Source organism: Typopeltis vanoorti, chromosome 5 (assembly GCF_054136105.1).
Source record: "Typopeltis vanoorti isolate ZY-2024b chromosome 5, IOZ_Tvanoo_1.0, whole genome shotgun sequence".
NCBI lineage: Eukaryota > Metazoa > Arthropoda > Arachnida > Uropygi > Thelyphonidae > Typopeltis > Typopeltis vanoorti.
Window position 1 is genome coordinate 103145498 of NC_143553.1, and position 12583 is coordinate 103158080.

At 37.6% G+C, this 12583-nt stretch overlaps 1 protein-coding gene across 2 annotated transcripts in view; it reads right to left on the reverse strand.

Moving 5' to 3' along the window:
* The window catches only part of LOC150106701 (uncharacterized), a 568467-nt gene that overhangs the window by 264328 nt on the left and 291556 nt on the right, over window positions 1-12583 (reverse strand). The window lies entirely within an intron of this gene.

The following is a 12583-nucleotide window of genomic DNA, read 5'->3' on the forward strand; positions in this document are numbered from 1 at the left end:
GTAATTATGTAAACTCTCAGGATAAAAGGAAAATGTTGTTATAGTGAAGGACTTTATGTTGAATTTCATTTAGAATAAATCTGATGCAGGTTTTGCATAGATCATTTTTCTTTTAAGTAGTCTTTTATTACTAATTTATTATTATTATTGTATAGGCATCTCAATGGAGCCCAAAAACTCATCACACTACAAACAAACTATCCAACAATTTATCATATCTCTCCATGAATCCATTAACAGATAAAGACTCACAACTGAAATTGGCAACCCATTCCATTTATTCACCACACTCCAAGTGAAAAATCTAGTCCTCACACCCCTACTAACCACTCCTTTACTCAACTTCAGAGGATGTTCTCTTGTTCTGCACCCTCTAGTCAAGTGCTGAAACATTTCCCTTGCATCCATCCTATAAAATCTTTCAAGTAACTTAAATATTTCTATCATATCTGCTCTTTTTTTGTACATCAACCAACTTCTGCAATTCACACACCCTCAATCTATCCTTATATAGAGAACATTCCACAGACCACTCAAGATTTTGGTTGCTTGCTCCTGAATCCTCTCCACCATTTCTTCATCCTCCAAGAAACCGAGGAGACTAGACCTGAGCACCATCAGTACAGATGTGGATGTATCAAAGCCTTATAAAGAGGAATAACTTCTTTGTCTTAACTTGTTAGTATGTTCTTCAATAGCCAAGTAATCTTATGAGATGCCTTAGCAATATGCCCTCTAAATTTCAACTCTCTGTCTGCCACCATCCCAAATTCCTAGCATCATTTATTTCCTGGAGTACAGTTGCATCAATGTGATACACAGCTTGTAATCTATTGATGGAAATGTACTTCAGGAAATAAATGAATCCCAAAATGCATAACCTTACATTTCTCCATATTAAACTGACACCTAGTATCTTTTACCCATACTGACAGCCTATTTAAATCATCCTGCAAGCTCTCCGCATCATCTTGATTAATTATTACTCTACCTAATTTTGCATCATCATCAGCAGCAAACAACTGAATATTTGCTTTCAAGGTATTTCTTACATCATTTATTTATAAATTAAACAGTAATGGTCCTAGCACAAACCTTGCATCACACCACTAGTCACCTGCTTTCTCTTGGATTCTGCTGGTCCATATACCACTTTTTCATATCTGTACAGCAGCCAACCTCTTAGTTACTATGCAACCAGTGTCATATCCATCTTTATTTGAACTAATTTACATAACAGAGTTCCATGTGGTATTCTGTCAGATACCTTTGCAAAATCAAACAGGGCAAGTCCCTTCTATTCCTTTGGGACTCACCCTGTTGCAAGACTCGTGTTAAACAAGTGTTCCACAGCTGGAATTAATTTCCTAGAGTATTCCCTTCAAGACACAATGATATAATGTCAAGTTTTAATGCCTTATTAACATCAAGATCATACTTAATTCCTCATATTCCTCCTATTCATTTGCCATCAGTCCCTCTTCTACCATATCCTAAATACTCCAGCTTTCATAAAATTGCCTTGATGAAGATGAATACACTGATAAACTGCTCTTTGAATACTTCAGCTATATCCTCTGAATTGGTTACCAATCTGTCAGTGTTATCGACTAGAATCATTCTCCTATAGTCACTTTTTCTTCTACTTGCGACATATCGAAAACACTCACTAGAATTTTTCTTAGCTGGATTAGCTAATTTCTTCTTATACTGCACTGTTGCTGCCTTCACCAGCTGAGCCACCTTCCTGCTCTGCTCTTTTGTACTCTTTATGCAACTGATTATTACCGACATTCATCTTGAGTTGCCTTCACAGTGCCTTCTTACAGATTTCATGCTTTATCTCTCCATTAATCCATTTTACAAGGTGTGTTCAAAAAAAGACCGAACTTTTGCTATAAAGACTTTATTGCTCATTTTACAACATTTTAAGCACTGTCCCCTTCTACTGGTGATACATAGTTCCCAACATTTCTTCCATTGTTGGAATGCACTTTCTGTGATGGTGTGCAGTTCTCTTATTGTATTTTCCTGAATCTCCTCTATGGTTTGAAAACAAAACAACATCCTTTCAAAGTGGTTTTAATTTGGAAAACAGGAAAAGCCTATGGCTTAGTCTGAAGAATAAGGTGGATGGGACAACAGATGTCTGATGTTTTGCCATATAACTGTGGATGAGGAGCAACACATTGCTGTGATGCAACATCCAAGTCTGGTTTTTCCCACAATTCAGGCCTCTTCCAGTGCACAGCATCCCTCAAATGTGATAAAACTTCCTGGTACAACTCTTTGTTTATCATCTGACCATGTGATACAAATTCATAATGGACAATGCATTTCCAATCAAAAAACACAACCAACATCACCTTGATCTTTAACCGACTCATCCATCGATGCTTAAACCACTCATAAGCACTGTGTTCGACTCGTACAGTCCTCTCCATATGCTTGGTTAAGCAATCGAATGTCTCTGTAAAATTTTTACCAAGTTTGCAGCAAAATTTCACACACACACACACACACGCGCACGCACACACACACACACACACACATTGTTCTTCAAGTTCTTTCATTGTCACTTTGTCACTAATCCGATGAACAGCTTGTGCACATGCTCACTTCAGCATATGTAACTCGACAACTAATGCTCATATCAGAACAAGGCAAATGGCAGTTTGTTGTCAAAACCTGCCTAGGTGTGCTCAGTAGCCACAGCATGCTCTCTGTGCCAGTTGACACGCTATTTAAAACATTTGGTCTTTTTTTGAACACCATTCGTATTCCTACCTTATTCAGCCTTCACACCTTTGGAATACATTCTCATACTGCTGCTCTTCAATAGCTCTTGATCAATCTGTTTCCTTTCCACTCAACTTCTCTTTCCATACTATAGCTCCCAGTTTCCAAAGTTTTCATAATTACCAGTCTGGTAATTCCACATAGAGTGGTGTCCAGACGAACACTATTTCTGAAGATTACACCCAAAAATTTAGACAAATCAGCTTGTAGCAATTTGTATAACTGATGATTTCAGTTAAAAAAGCAAGTACATAATCAAATTGCACACAAAGGGATCATGTGGTAGCACTCAACATGATAAAAGGCAAAAAGTTGTGCTTGAAGGAAGCTCTTTTATGAAGGAATAAAGTTGCAAACTTGGATGTCTTGTAATGTCTCACCCCATGTGAAATCATCTTGATGAAAAAATTATTGGAAAGCTTGAAGGCTGCAGAATTACTGATATTACCAGACAATTTGGAATTTTACACAGCATTGTATCCAGGCTCTGGGCATTTCAAACCAATGGAATCTGTTCCAGATGTTTGCTAAGCCCTAGCTCTACCATGGAGCATGAAGACAGATTTTTGGTTATAACAGCAAAATGTAATCGATGCACCACAGCAAGTCAGCTTGTAAGTTGGCTCCACTGAAGCACAGGTACATGGATATCTCAACAAACTGTGGCAAGACGTCTGCGACAAGTAGGCCTGATGGTGGTTTGTAGTCCATGTCCCTTTATCCACACCTCATCGTAGAGTATGTTTTCAGTGGTGTTGTATCCATAAAAATTGGACAGTTACAAACAACAAACAGCAAACACGGTTACACAAAAAACCCATCAAACTGTGCTTTAAACTCATTCGATGTATCTACATTCACTACAATGTCAGGCAATGCAGTCCAATGACCGACTACTATCCATGCAAGAACCTGCTCCTTATGCCCCTGCTTACACTCTCCTTATATAGCATTCAGGTATGGCCCCTTGTTTTACCCCCCTTTCTCCCATTCTATGAAAAATTTCTTCCATGTAAATTTCTTCCAAGTTAAAAAAAATTTAAGTTGGTAAAGGGCTGTTACCAGCCCTTTACACCAACTTAAATGTCTCAATCATATCCTCTCTTATCCTCCTATTCATAAAGCTTTGCAAATTGCATTCTCTCAATCTGTCCTCATATCCCAAAGACCAGTTTTGACCTTAGTCAGTCATCTCTGGACCCTTTACAATATATCCTCATCAGCACAAAAACCAGGGGACCAAATCTGTGCATAGTAATCCATACAAGGCCTTATACAATGAAACCAAGTAACGTTACCTCTGAACTTCAGATTCTTGTACACCACCACTCTAAGGTCTCTGATCTCCTCAACTTCTGTCAAAATTTCCCTGCCAAGTGTATACTTTGCATCTGTTTGTTGCCTACCAAATCTCAGCCCCTTACACTTTGCAACATTGAACTGACACTTCCATACTGTTGCCCACTCATATAATCTACTGAAGTCCTTCAGTAAAGCTACATCTGTTTGAATCTTCATCACTCTCCCCAGTTTTGCATTATCTGCAAACAGTTGTATATCACCATTTAAACCTATCCCAATATCATTAGTATACAAATTAAATAACAATGGTCCAAAAACAGGACCTGTGGCACATCACAGTGACTTCCACTTTCAAGTCAGTGCCCCCATACACAACTTGCTGCCTATCTGATTAGTCAGTCGCCTATCTATCTCACTAATCTGTTACCCAATCCATCAGCTGTGGTTAGCAACTAACTTGTGGTATGCAACCTGTCAATTGCCTTTGCAAAATCGAAGTATATGCATCTCCCTTGTCTAATGCACTCGTCACCTTGTTATAGTATATAAGCAAGCTGGTAAAACACGACCTCCCTTTAACAAACTCGTGTTAAAGCACACAGAATACTACTGTTTTCAACCAACTTTTGCATCCAATGCCTCACCAACCTCTCCAATACCTTAACTACAATGCCAGATATACAGATCAGCATATAATTTGTTGCCGTAGATTTATCACCACCTTTGTGAAGTGGAACAATTTTGCCTTCCTTCCAGAAGGCAAATGCTAACCTCTTGGAACATTCCCTTAGGACATATGGTGATATGCCATCAAGCCTTATTGATATCCAGCTTACTTAACTCCTTATATACATCTTGCACACTTACCATTAAATCATCTCTCATTTCATTCTCTATACTTGAGCTTCAGATTACACACTGAGGATGAAACACCCTGATGAAATGCTTACTGAATGCCTTGACTATGTACTCTGCAGCAGTTAAAAATCTACAACTTTCATCTATTAACATCATCTTATGATTATTGTTTTTCTTTCTATTTGTCACATATTGAAAAAACTCTTGATTTGCTAATTTCTGCTCATATTGCTTCCATAGTGCCTTCTTCTTCCAGATTTCATGCTTAATCCCCTCATCCATTTTACACTTACCTTATTCAGCCTTTTGACCTTCAGATTATATTCACACATTAATGCTGTTATGCCCAAGCTGCATTTATTTCCTTCCTGCTCAACTCCTCATTCCATTTTATAGCTCCAAGCTGTCTTCTAAGTTTGTCATGATCACCAGCCTCATACTTCAACCTATATTTTCTTTTCCGTACAGAAGTCTTCATGTGGCTAGTCACTACCCAGGTGATCACTTCATGATCACACTCACCAACTGGAGAAAAGAGTGAAATCCCACTCACAATTACATCCTGCTGAGACAGTTGTCCCTCAAGAAATTCATTTCCCTTATTCCCAAATGCTGGTCCAGTCTATACTGCCACAATTAAAATCAGCCATAATCACCTTCCTTTCTTCACTAACTAGGTTGCTTATATATTTCTTCATCAGCACCCTTCATTTCCATACAAAAGAGTGTAGGTCAACAAAGATGATATAATGATCTTGTAGGATGACTCAAAGAGACTGGCAGTATGGGCAAAAGTAAATGGCTGAAGCTTAACATAAAGGTAAATTCCTGCAGCTTAATGTGGCTAAATGTAAAGTTGTACACTTTCAGATGAAAAGATACAAGATGTGTACTAAATCAATAGAATCAAACTGCAGGAAATTGATGAGGATAGGGATGTTGGGGTCATTGTGAATATTATATGAATATTATATTGAATATTCATCACATCGAATATTGTGACTATTGAAGAACATGCTAACAAGCAAGGATAAAGAAGTTATTATTTCCTTATAAGGCCATATCTGGACTATTGCATGAAGATCTGGTCATATGGAATCCATGGGGATGAAGAAGTAGTGGGAGAGAGGATCCAGAGGTGAATAACTATGATTGTGTCAGTTCTGTATATATACATATATATTAACATATTTGTGTGACTTAGCACTCATGTAATATTGATGATTTTTATCTGTTTTATTATTTTTTTAAATTAGAAAATTAGTGTATTATAGTGTATTAGTTAAATTTTCATGTTTTTAGAGACATGGCACCAATGCAATGAACAATGACAGAAAATAACATGCTGCCTGGCGATTTGAATTTCAGGATTTTATTCAGTGCATTATGTATGAAATGTATTCATTGAGAAAATTAAAGAATATGTGAAAAGAAATTGAAAGAGAGGGAGAGAGTGTGTGTATTAAGTGTTTCAAAAGCGTCCATCTGTTAGTTGAAAAGAATGCAGCAAATACCAACAGTAAGATGGAAAATGATGTTATTAATGTTGAATGTGTAGCCATAGAAACAGAGGAGAATGAAATGGACATTAATAAAGAAAGAGCGCACTTAAATATTATCCTTCATAGGACAAAGTGTGAAATTGAAAAACTGCACAAGCAGCAAGAGATTAGCAGGGCTGAAAAGAAAAAGAAGCAGGTGGTACAATGGAATAATAAAGACCAACCGAACAAACAAGGAAAAACAAGTTAAGGAGAAAATTATGTATAGAGACTCAATGATCAGGGGAGTACTTAACAACAGTGTGACAATCTCCTGTTTCCTGGGTGAAAAAATTCACAATATTAGCAACGTCATCTGGATGCAAAAAGGTAAGTCGAAGGAAATTATTGCCTTCGTTGGTACAAATTATTTGAGAGGTAAGAAGGATTCTATGACGGAGGATATAAAGGAGTTGTTAGAAGAGATTTCCTATCATGCTGTGATATAGGCGAACTGAGGAGGAGGGCACTGATAGCCAATGAGCCAATATGTAGATTGTGCAGAAGGAATGATGTAGGATTTCTTGATCTGTGGTCTGTGTTTGACAGAAAGGATTTGTACACTGATAGACTGCATCTAAATGGTTTTGGTGTTAGGTGTCTGGAGAGAGAGTTCTTCACCGAGCATGCTGAAGTGCAAATTCAGGAAAACTTAAGAAATTACAGAGGAAGCATGTAAGTTTGTGTGAAGGCACCTATGAGGCAAGGGCGTGTGAGAATGACCAAGAGTGGAACCTAGTCTCGCAAGCAAAAATATTGAATTCGGGAAATAAAGGTGGATGGGGGACTAAAGGAATGCTGCAGTTTCTATATATACTAATGCCAGAAGTATCAGGAACAAGAGGGAGGAGTTTTCAGCATTGGTTAGTGCATCCCCATCAAAAGTTATAGGAATTAGTGAGATTTAGCTAACAGCAGATGATATAGTTACAGGAATTGAATATGAAGGGGTTTAGTATTTTCAGGAAAGATAGGATGGGGAGAAGAGTACTGCTGATGATAGCAGCTGAATTGAAGCCAAAAAGAATAGCAGTCAGGTGGGAAGGTGGCTGTTAATTTGAAGCAATATGGTGTGAGATTAAGGCCAGTAAGACAAATATACAGTTGAGTGTTGTTATAGGCCAGGGAGTTCCACAGATGATCTGGAAGACATACATCACCAAATTAGCACAATGTGTACAGGTCGAGTGATTATTATGGTGTACTTCAACTATGGAAATATAGACTGGAAAGAAGAAACATCACATGGCAGGAAGGAAAAAGAATTTATACACCTAATAAGAGATAATTGCTTAAGGCAGCAATTATCTCTTATTGTGATGGCAGGAACTAGGGGTGGGAGCATACTGGACCTGGTCACAGAATCAGAAGAGCTATCCATAACCAAGGTGCCCACATTGTCTTCAATTGGTGAAAGTGACCTGGGAGATTGTACAACATGAGGAATATTCTGTCAAGAAGGGAGTATATGGGGAACTACAATGCAGGTGATTATGACAAGCTGAGGAAGAATCTTAAATCTGTGTAATGGCATAAAACACTTTTGGATAAGGATGATAGTAGTGCATGGGCTATAGTAAAGGATCCTCTTGTATAAAATTGTATACTTAGGGTAAAGAGAGATAATCGGGTAGGAGTTAGATGGATGAGTAATACAATTAAGCACGAACTGAAGAAGAAGAAAATGATGTGGAATGTATATAAAGAGAAAAGTGACCTGCAAACTCATGAACAGCACAAGGCTCAGGCAAGAAAGGTAACCAGCATGGCAAGGAAGGCAAAATCAGATTATGAGAAGAATTTAGCTGAGCAGGCCAAAGGAAATCCCAGAGTTCTTTTGCTATGTGGCAAGTAAGAAGAAGAATGACTATGGAAGATTAACCTTAATGAGTGATGATGGTCATGAGTTGACGGAAGTGGATAAAATAGTTGAGTTACTGAGTGACCACTTCGCAAGCATATATCTTCCTATCTTCCTAGTGAGATTAGTGCTTTAATATGAGGAAGACACTAATATGGGAACAGAGTGGATGAATTGAAGGTCCTTATGATATTGTAGAATCTCAATGCAAATACAGCTGTGGGACCAGGCTCTTTAATTTAAGCCTCAGCTCTGGTAGAGTTCCAAGGGAGTGGAAAGAGGACAAAATAATTCTCATGCATAAGGGAGGTTCTAAGACTGCAGTAGCAAATTATAGACCAATCAGTATTTCAAGTGTGGCGGAAAAAGTACTAGAAAAATTGGTAAAAGAGAGAATTCAAGAATGGGTAGATAAAAACATAATACTGTATGTGGGTCAACATGGCTTCATGAAGGGTCGGTCATGCATTAGTAATTTACTAACTTTTTATAAAAGAGTAACAGATGAGTTGGATAAAGGAAATGGCTACATGATGATTTGACAGAATACCACATGGAACTCTGGTATGCAAATTAGAACAAATTGGGGATGGATATGTCATCGGTTAAGTGGATAAGATCGTGGGTGCTGGACAGATATCAAAGAGTGGTATATGGAGGGTCAAAATTAAGGCAAAAACAGGTGACTAGTGGTGTTTTTTTATTTATTTATTTTTTTATTTTTTTAATGTTGAGCCCATACATGAGAGGTTGGTTGATCACCTATAGTACATTAGTACCATATCTGGGTGGTGTGTTGGGAAAGGAGGAACTTGTTTACATTTGATTTGAAAGTCTGTATATTGTATTCCTTGGTAAACATAACAAAGGGAAGATTGTTCCACAATACAGCAGTTGCAGGGATGAAAGAAGAGGAAAAGAAAGCATCTTGAAACTGTTTGTTTCAAGGTGCACTGTGAAGTTACAGTCAATTGCTTTGGAGAGAGACCAAAAGGCTCAGCTGCCGTTTGGACAGGCTGCTAGTTTCCTGCTTTTGCTCTTTCGAAATCTGTTTTGGAAGCATTGATTGTTTTTTTACATCTGTTTTAGGCTTCAGTATAATTCAAATCAAGAACCCTATCCTCTAAAGGAGGATGGGGTTTTTGATTTGAGCTAGTTACGGTATGTTTGGTTTTTTCATTTGTACAGCCTTGGCACATCTTTTGAAGAACCAGGGTTTAGTTAGGAAATGGCAGTTCAGAGTAGTGTGGAGAATGTATGTTTCCATGTGGGTGAGGATTACTTTGGTGATAAGTTCGGTGCATATGTTTGGGTTGGAAGGTTGGAAGCAATAGTCCAAAAGAAGTCCTGAGACAGACCAAAATGATAGTTTGCTTAGTAAGCCTTTGTGTCATGGGAATGTGGTATAGAAGTTGTAGAGGCTGTTCTTGGCACTGTTATAATGCCAAACTACTCTTGTATGGGAGTGGCTGTGTAAGCGTTGTTGCATGGGAGAGGAGATGAGCACTAGATTGTGGTCAGAATTACCTAGGGGGCCCGCCTACTTTCACTGTGTATTTGGAAGGGTCATTGTGAGGAAGAGATCTAGGGTGTTTGGGGAGTGGTTCGGGTTATCTGAAATTCTTGTTGGCATCTGAACAAGTTGTGTAAGGTCACTAGTGATAGCAAATGTTTCGGCATCTCTGCTTGCAAGATCTGTTCAACTGGAGTAGGAAAGCCAGCTTGTGTTGTGGACATTAAAATCTCCTAGGAGGATAATTTCGCTGTGGGGAAAGTGGGACTGGAGAAAATCAATTTTTAAGGAGAGGAAATTAAAGAGCTCAGAGTGATTGGTTGCATTGGGGAAGCGATAGAGACAAATGTCAAATGAATTTGACTCTGAAAGAGTCAAATGAATTTGAATGAGTGGAGGAAGGGATATTTTCAACCAAAGGTCAGAGTTGGGCGATTCTAGGTTGGGTGCTCTTTGGCAAGGTATGTCAGAGTGGATGTATGTGCAGACACCACACTTGGGTCAAAAGGAGTTAAAGAGTGTGTAGTTTGGAAAGTTGAGATAAATAGTGTTGTGTAGTGTTGTGGGGAGGTGAGATCTGAGTTTTTGCCAGGAAGAGTAGGTGGGGTTTGATAGACTGAAGGTGGTAGAAGGTACTATTAAGGTTTGAGTTTAGGCCACGGATGTTGGTGAAGTGGATAAGCAAGGTTCTCTGATGCATATATTTGACTGCAAGGGTCTTGCATATTTCCTATGCAGTGCCTGCATACTGGTTTCCATGGAGGCTACTAGTGGCGTCACTTGAATTTTGCACCAAATTAACTTGCTTATAGTCAATGATCCAACTGGTGTCGCCATTTTGACGTTTTTCTTCAAGTTCTCTTTGAAGATGGCATCTTTGTTCCTTCTGAGCAAATGTTAGGTCTGGTCGAACACGTATATGCACGATTGGGGGCAAGTGTCTTTGAACTTGTTGTTGTTGTTTAATTTGTACATAAATGATATAGGAAATAACCTGAAAAAAATATTCAGTTGTTTGCTGATAATGCGAAATTAGATAAAGTAGTAGTTAATCAAGGCGATGTGAATAGCTAGCTTGCAGGATGATTTAAATAGGCTGTCAGTGTGGGTAAAAGATAATGATTTCAGTTTAATGTTGAGAAATGTAAAGTTATGCATTTTGGGATAAACAGATTACAAGCTGTGTATCACATTTATGGCACTGTACTCCAGGAAATAGATGAAGCTAGAGATTTAGGGGTGGTGATGGTAGATAGGTAAAGTTTAGAGGACATATTGCTAAGGTAGTGCATAAGATTATTTGGCTATTGAAGAACACATTAACAAGTAGAGATAAGAAGACAAGAAAAAAAGTTCAGGTGCAAACTTGTTTGCTTACACTTGGATGAAGGATTAAACTAAGTATATAATTTTTGGTAGCTTTAATTTAGAGATAAGAAAGTTGTTATTCCTCTTTATAAGGCCTTGATATGCCCACATCTGGATTACTGTACTCAAGTCTGGTCCCCTTGATTTCTTGGGGATGAGAAAGCAGTGGAAATGATTCAGAGGTGAGTGGCCTGTGGATTGTTCCCTATGAGGAGAGATTGAGGATGTGTGGATTGCAGAAGTTGGTTGATAGGAGAAAAAAGACAGAATATGATAGAAACATTTAAGTTGCTTCATCATCATCATCAAATTCCTGCCATGTATCCCCAAGGAGTGTACAGGATATGATAGTACTACATGAAAAATGTACATCATTACTAATTTCCTATTTTCTTCCTATATTTTCCTACATTTATAGCTTCCTATATATCCTAAATTTTCTTCCTAACTTCCTATATTTTGTATTATTATTTATATTTGCTTTCTGAAGAGAGAAAATGAGATAGCCAAAGATTTTGGTATGATAATATCAACAGAAAAATCAAAAACTATGGCCTTTAAAGAACAAGATCAAGCAAGAACTAAAATAGTAATAGATAACAAGATCTTAGAACAGGTGAATTCATTTAACTACCTAGGATGTATGATCACATATGAAAATGAAAAAGATATAAACATAAAAATTGCAAAATATTTAAAAATAACAGGTGTAATTAACTCTATATTTAAACCAAACCTAGTTCAAAAACAAATCAGAGTAAAAGTATACAATACATTAGCCCTACCAGTCTTAATGTATGGAAGCGAAATCTGGACAATAAAACAAAAAGACAAACAAAGATTAATAACAGCAGAAATGAAGTTTATGAGAAAAACTGCAAAGTATACTCTATTTGATCACAAAAGAAATGAAGAAATTATGAAAGAATTAAACCAAGAACCAGTAATAGAAAAAATTAAAAAATATAAACATAAATGGATGGAACACATTCAAAGAATGAAAACAGAAAGATTACCAAAACAAGCCTTAAAGTACAAGCCATTAGGAAAAAGAAAACCAGGACGTCCTCTTAAACGATTCAATGATGACTTCTAAGGCCGGAACAGGCCATGCTAGGCCTAAAATCCTTGATATGCATGATGATGATGATGATGATGACTAACTTCCTATCTACAATTTTCCTCCAGATCAGTCTGTTACCTGTCAAGACTCCAATATTATCACATCTTATATTTCTGTCTTCTAAGGCACTTTTTACTGTATCAATCCACCTATATTTTGGTCATCCTCTGGATCTTTTTCCTGCCAACCTAGTAGAGAATACTTGTTTTGCTAATCTT